Source organism: Tenrec ecaudatus, chromosome 5, assembly GCF_050624435.1.
Source record: "Tenrec ecaudatus isolate mTenEca1 chromosome 5, mTenEca1.hap1, whole genome shotgun sequence".
Taxonomy (NCBI): domain Eukaryota; kingdom Metazoa; phylum Chordata; class Mammalia; order Afrosoricida; family Tenrecidae; genus Tenrec; species Tenrec ecaudatus.
Window position 1 is genome coordinate 58,954,920 of NC_134534.1, and position 7,431 is coordinate 58,962,350.

Sequence of the window (7,431 nt, forward strand, 5' to 3'; positions counted from 1 at the left end):
GTGCACCTTAGTCCTCAAGGGGATAACTTTGTATTTTAACATTTTAAAGAGGTGTTTTGCAGAATATCTTTTTCAACAATCCTTTGATTTCTTATTGTGGATTAAAATAAAAAATCATTGACAGCTCCAATATTTTATTTACTTATCATGATATTGTTTATTGGTCCAGTGTGAGGTTATTTGTTTCTTTGTGTTGAGATGTGATTCATAATGAAGTCTGTAGTCTTTGACCTTCATTTGTAAACACTTCATTTGGAAGATGGCTAAATAGGGATCCTTATAAGTGCCTATTACTAAAGAATGTGATCCAACAGAATGTGGAAATTATCACACACAAGTAAAGCGATGCTGATTACAATTACAAAATTAAGATGCAGCAACACACCAACAGGGAAGTGCCAGAAATTAAAACTGGATCCAGAGGAGAGTGTGGAATGAAGGAATCATTGCTGATTTCAAATGGCTATGGGCTGATGTTTCATTGACTATGAAGATGAAGCGACAGCCTTCAACTGCGGGGATCATAGCAAATCATGGCTAGCCCTGTGAAGAATGGCAATTCGGGAACACTTAATTCCGTTCATGTCCAACCTGTACTTACACCAGGAGACAGTTGTTCAAATGAGACAAGGACAGACTGTGGTTTAAAATCAGGAAAGGTGTGCATCATGGCTGCATTCTCTGAGCGAACCGATTCCATCTGTGTGCTGAGCAAACCATCCCAGAGGCTGGGCCATGAAGAACACAGCAGCAGAATAGGAAGAGGACCATTAATAGCCTGTATACGACCTTGCTTGTTGAAAGTAAAGAAGACACCAAGCACTTATGGATGAAGATAAAAAACAACAGCTTTCAGTATGGATGACTTCTTAATATAAAGAAATATCAATGTTATAAAATAATAATTTAAAATAAATATGAATATAAAAAAGGATAATCCACAGGGGGATCCTTAGGAACACCATGATAAAAGAAGAAAAAGATAGAAGCTTTCAAGAATTCCTCTTATTTGGATCTATAATCAGCACCCATGGAAGTAACAGTTAAGAAATTAAATGTGTATTGAAGGTCGACAAACTGGGTCAGGAGCCATGTGCAGCTCTTTCAGTATGTACATGGGACTCAAGTAAAACTGAAATAAAACCAAAGCCACTTAGTTTTATTTAAGGGATGCATTCAAATAATAGGGATTTATTTTGTTTGTAAAAATATATTTATGGCTTGTATAATATTTAAATTGTTGTGAAGGATGGGATTGGCTCTTATATCTCAAAAGTTCTTGAGATGTTTTTGAAATTCATCTGGGGGTATATTCAAGGTCCTGTTTTGGCTCTTATTGATTTCTTTTAATTTTCTTCAGCTTCCCTGCTGGATGGCTGCTTATTAACTTCAAGCCTTTGAAACTGCAGACTTTATATCTTTTAATAGTTGTCACCATCAGCTTTCTTCACCACAAATCCCACATGAAAGAAGCACACTAGTCTGTGCGATCATGAGGTGTCGACAGGATTGGGTATCAGAAGTTCAAAAATAAGTGATCAAATTGACATGAAGGAGCATAGACAAAGTAGAGACCCCAGAACTCACCTCCCAGACAGTTGGACAGTCCCTTACAGAAGGGCCGCACAGAAAGGATGATAGAGCCAGTGTGTAGTATAGCACGGATGAAACACATAACCATTCCCCAATTTTTAATATTCCTCCCCTCTCTGGTATGGCCTAGTTTTACCTCACTAACCTTGTCAGACCTACATGTGTTCATTTGTATAATTAAGATCCCAGATAGTTAAACCCTCAGAAACAGTGAGTAACGAACGGTTCCCTGAGGGTGCTGGAAGAGAGTGCGAGGAAAGGGGGGCTGATAGAGCATTGATGACTGTATAACCCATGTGAGGGAACAAATAACAGAATTGTAGATGAGTGGATACATTGGAAAGTATAAGATATGGCAATAATAATAATATAATATATTAAAAGTTGACTGGGGTGACAGGGAGGGAAAGGTAGGGCATAAAGGGGAGCTGATACCAAAAAACAAAGAGTTCAAGCAGAAAGAAAATGGTTTGAAAATGACAGTGGCAGCAATTGTACCACTATGCTTAATCTAATTGAATTATATATTGTCATAATTCTGTAAGGGATCCAAATAAAATGATTTAAAAAATTTCAGCTTTAATCTGAATTTCCACAAAAACCTTAAACTCACTGACATCTAGTTGATGCTGATTCATAGTGACCTTGTAGTACAGGGTAGAACTACCTCTGTGGGTTTCCAAGACTGTTCCCCTTTATCCAGTAGAAAGGCCGGTCTTCCTTCTCCAGAATGACTGGTAGTTTCAAACGACAGAAGCCACAGATGGGCAGATGATGGTTTGTTCCACAGTTGGCCCAGTAGGCCTTTAACCTTCATTTAGCTGCTGCTATTAAGCTCCTCCATTGTCTCTTCACACAGGTGTAGTCAGTTTGATTTCTTTGTATCCCATCTGGAGAAGTACACATGCATAGTCATCTTTTGTCTCATTGATTATGATTTAAGAAGTTGCTTGTCTCACAAAATTCTGTCATGGAATCTCCCGCTTTGTTTTTATTATCAAGGTTATGTTTTCCAACTACTGGTCTTTCCTCTTTGTTTCCAACTTTTGCATTTCAATCACCAAGAATTACCAATGCACCTAGAATGCATATTTGATCAATTTCAGACTGAAGACATTGCTAAAATTCTCTAGTTTCTTCATCACGAACTTTAGTGGTTGGTGTGAATAAATTTGAATAATAATTGTATTGACTGGATTTCTTTGTATGAGAATAGATACTATGTATCATAGACTGCATTGCACTTCAAGATAGATCTTGAAATGTCCTTTTTGATGGTATGATGTCTTTGTTCTTGAATCTATCATTTCCAGCCTAGAAAACTGCATGATTCTCTGGTTTAAAATGGCCAAAAGAAGCTTATTTCAGCTCACTAATTCCTAGAATATTGATCTTTATGAATTACACTCCATTATTGATGACTTCCAATTCTCTTAGTCACATTTTTTGTTACATTACAAGCTCTAATTATGAATAGATGTTTGCAGCTATTTATTCTCATTTTGAGTATTGTATTTCATATTATAAGTAATATGTGTACTTATGGATTTTTATCCTTTTCCTTTGAGAAGCAAGTCCAATAATATATCAGTGCTATTCTATTTAAATTATAGAGGTTTTACAATATGTTTAGTTTCACAGGTGATGAAAATGGTTTGCACTTAACTACTAATTTAAGGATTGGCAGTCTGAACCCAATCCATGACATTGTGGAAGAATGACTTGGTGATCTTCTATTGTAAACATTATGGCCAAGAGAATTCTTTAAAATAGTCTACCCTGTGACACATGGATTTTCCATGAGTTGGTATTGATTTGGCAACAAATACTTTATGTTTTGTATAATGAATTTATATATTAACTTTTATTTGATGTAACAACCTTCCCAGCCCCACTATTGCTCTTCCTTTTAGATGAATCTAGATCGTTGGCATTCAAATTCAACATCCTTAACCCTAGATCAGATTCTACTTCCTTTAGACCAGTGGTTGTCAACCTTTCTAATGCCGCAACTCTATAATACAGTTCCTCATGTTCTGGTGACCCTAACATAAAACTATTTTCGTTGTTACTTAATAACTATAATTTTTCTACTGTTATGATGAATTGTAATGTAAACATCTGGTATGCAGGATGTATTTTAATTGTTACAAATTGAACATAATTAAAGCATAGTGATTAATCACAAAACAATATATAATTATACATTGTGAAATATATATTTCTAATTACAAATAAATGAAATTTTGTCTTGAAACATGGTGTAGCATGGGTAACAGTCTTAATATAACAACAATAAAACACATTGCTACATTTTGTGATGGTATGCATAAAAAGCCAACATCAGTGTGAAGGTTGAGATAGCTTCTTTCTCACCAGATCAGAAATTCTCAGGGCAGTCTTTGCAAGAGTACAACGAAGATCATCTTCCACAACAAGTCTACTTATGTCTTTAGACTTGATAACCAACAAGCTTGAAACCCCTGTTTCACAAAGATATGTTGTTGGAAATGGAAGAAAAAGGTACAACACAGTCTCAGACAGAAGAGGAGATGACTGCAAACACTTGATCCAGAATTTTGTAACTTGCATTGGAGAGAAATCTGTTCTCATTGCATCACTGTTAATAAGTTCAATGAACTCCTCTTGTGCTGTCTCAGGAGCATCTTCAACTTTGTGAATGGTCTTCTGGCAATTGCAAATGGGGTGTCAGGTAGATTTGGAAAGTATGATGAAATTTCATCTGCAAGCATGTGCAAGTGTTCTTTCACAGAAATTATCATAGTAATCCTTCATCTGGTTAAATGTCATGTTCCACAAAGAAAACAGATAAGGTAGGCAACATGTACATTTTATTTTCATGCAATTTTTTTTTCCAAAGCTGAAGTTTCATTTGGAATGACCAGGTCTTTTCAGACAAATTGAGGCATGTTGCATTTGGTCCTTGCAGTGATAAACTTAACTCATTCAAGATGGCAAAGATGTCAACCAAGTAAGCTATTATCTGCAGTTCACTTTTATCACCGCAAAGTGCTTTGAACTGAAGTCTTGCTTTTTGATTAAAAAATGTTTTGAGTTCATCATGAAGCTCAAAAGCATGCTTTAAAACTTTTCCTCTCAACAACCATCTCACTTCAGTGTGAAATAGCAGAGCAGTATTCAGTGCATCTGCCTTGTTGCAGGTGTGAAAACAGTCAACTGTTTAAAGTGCTCGCCTTTACAAAATTGACAGAACTTATGATGTTTTTCATTACTTCTTGTAATTCTTGTGGTAGTATTGCCAATATTTGCTGATGAATCTTACAGTGAGTTCTGATGACTTTTGGTAACTCATTCAGTACCAACCGTTGAAATCCAGATCGACATCCTGGCATAGCTGGAGCACCATCTGTACAAACACCATAAACCTTTTCCCAAGAGATCTTATGAACTTTCAGAAATGAACCAACTGTGTCAAATACATCATGTGCAATAGTTGTCATTTCAAGAGATTTGCAAAAAAGAAACTCATCTTTAAAGTCGCCATCATTAATATACCTCGCATAAACCAGTAGCTGTGAATAGTTTGCAACATCTAGATTTATCAAGCTGGATGCTAAATATTGGAAGCGGAGCAGATTTAATTGCCTGGATTACCAGATCAAGAATATCAGCAGGCATGTCATCTATTCTTCTGAAGAAAGAGTTGTTAGATAAGAAAATTTCACTCAATTCCGTAACAAGTTCGTCTCTGATCATAACTCGAACAATTTCTTTGGCTGCTGGAAGCATTAAATCCTCAGCAATGGTGTGAGATATAGTTCTGGTGATTCTGAGTGTCACCAAATATGAAGCTTCAATGGTTGCTACATTTGGTTTGTGGAACTTGCCGTCAGTGTCAAGTCTGGCTTTCTTGAATCCATCAGCTTTGCTTCTAAAATAGTTGGTATCCTTGCTGGCAAAGCTTGGATGCTTGCTATCAAAATGGCATTTTAGTTTGTTCAGCTTCATAGATTTGACTGATAGAACTTCACAACAAATAACACATTGAGGTTTCTCAATTCCTGCTGTAATTATTGAGGCAAAACCATAATGCAAAAATCCTCACTATATTTTCTTTTCTTAGCATTCTTCTCTACATGATCCATTGTCATGGACTGTTTGCTAATGAAACTAACACATAACAATAGCGTTAATAATACAAAAGATGATACATGGCATAGTTCAGTCAATACAGTTCATTAAAGTTTCCTGATTTACCATTGTGTTGTTTTTTTTCTACATACCTGTTACTATTACAAGGGGGCAGTATTCACATCAACTACAGCTCCATATAAGACTGATCAGCATCCAGATTAAGTTCCCATGGTATGTGTGTGTGTGTGTGTGTGTGTGTATACATATATAATTTCAGCAGTTGATGATTTTACAGTATATGACCTTACATTTACCCAATAATTATAATTCATGAAGTGTCGTTTTACTTCTAATACTGCTGCTTTCAACACAGTAGCTGCTTTCTATACAGTAGCTGCTCTTTGTACACTAGCTGCTCTCTACACGTGTGTATGTGATGGGGCAAGCGCGATGATGTCATCATGCTGGAACTAATGTGTAGGCATATGTGCATGTGGGTGGACCCGCCTGAGCCGTGTCTCCATTCCTAAAACCATTGGAAATATGTGTTTTCCGATGGTATTAGATGACTCCTGTGAAAGGGTCATTCAATCCCCAAAGGGGTCACGAACAGTAGGTTGAGAACCACTGCTTTAGAAGAATGTTATAAAAACACAATGCTTATATTCTTTCATAAAGGAAAATAGTGAAGAAAATTGTAAAAAAGTTGATGACTAAATCAAAATAATTTGTTTCCTCATAAAATGCCGAGACTCAGCATATTTACCCTTTTAAAAAAAACAAAACAAAACAAAAATCCTTTGAGAAATGATTTATTACCTTGACTGAGTAAACAAGATCATCATGAGACTAACTTAATTGGCTATGATATAATACAAAGGGATGCAGATGTCTGAACACATTTGAAAACTTAAATATCTGTTTGGATTTATTAGTGATAAAGTACTCCTGTAACTGAAAGTAACATCCTGGACACACACACACACACACACACACACACACACACACACACACACACTCTTACTTTATAGTTACCTATTGTTGATTAGTTCTGATTCATAATGACCCTGTGTACTACAGAACCAACAATGACCATTATTGAGCTAGTCTCAAAATTATTGCCATGTTTGGGCTAATTGTTGTAGCCAATGTATCAATGCATTTCAATAAGGCTCTTCATCTTTCTTTTGCTGACTCTCTATTTTACCAAGCATGATAGACTTCTCACGGAACTAGTCACCCCACATGTACAGGGTATAGAAGATGAAATCTTGCCATTTTCTCTTCTAAGAAGTATTTTGACTGCTTCTCTGAGAAAGATTTGTTTTTCTTGACTTCATAGTATATTTACTATCCTCCAAAAAGCAATGAGTCTTCCATAGTCATTGTCTTGCTTCCACATGTGTTTTGGGGGATTGAGAATACCATGACTTGGTATTAGACACACTACAGTCTTCAAAGTGACATCTTCACAGTTTAATACTTGCAAGAGCCCTATTATAGCAGATTTCTCTCAATGCAATACTTCATTTTATTTCTTTATTGTAGTTTTCTGAGTAGTGATTGTGGATCCAAGTTAAATGAAATCTATTTCGATATCTTCTTCATTGATCATGATGCTGCTTATTTGCCCCGTGAATTGTTTGCTTTGTTTATGTTGAGCTGTACTCCATTTTGAAACCTGCATTCTTTGATTTATGGCTTCCACCCCTGGTTTGCTTT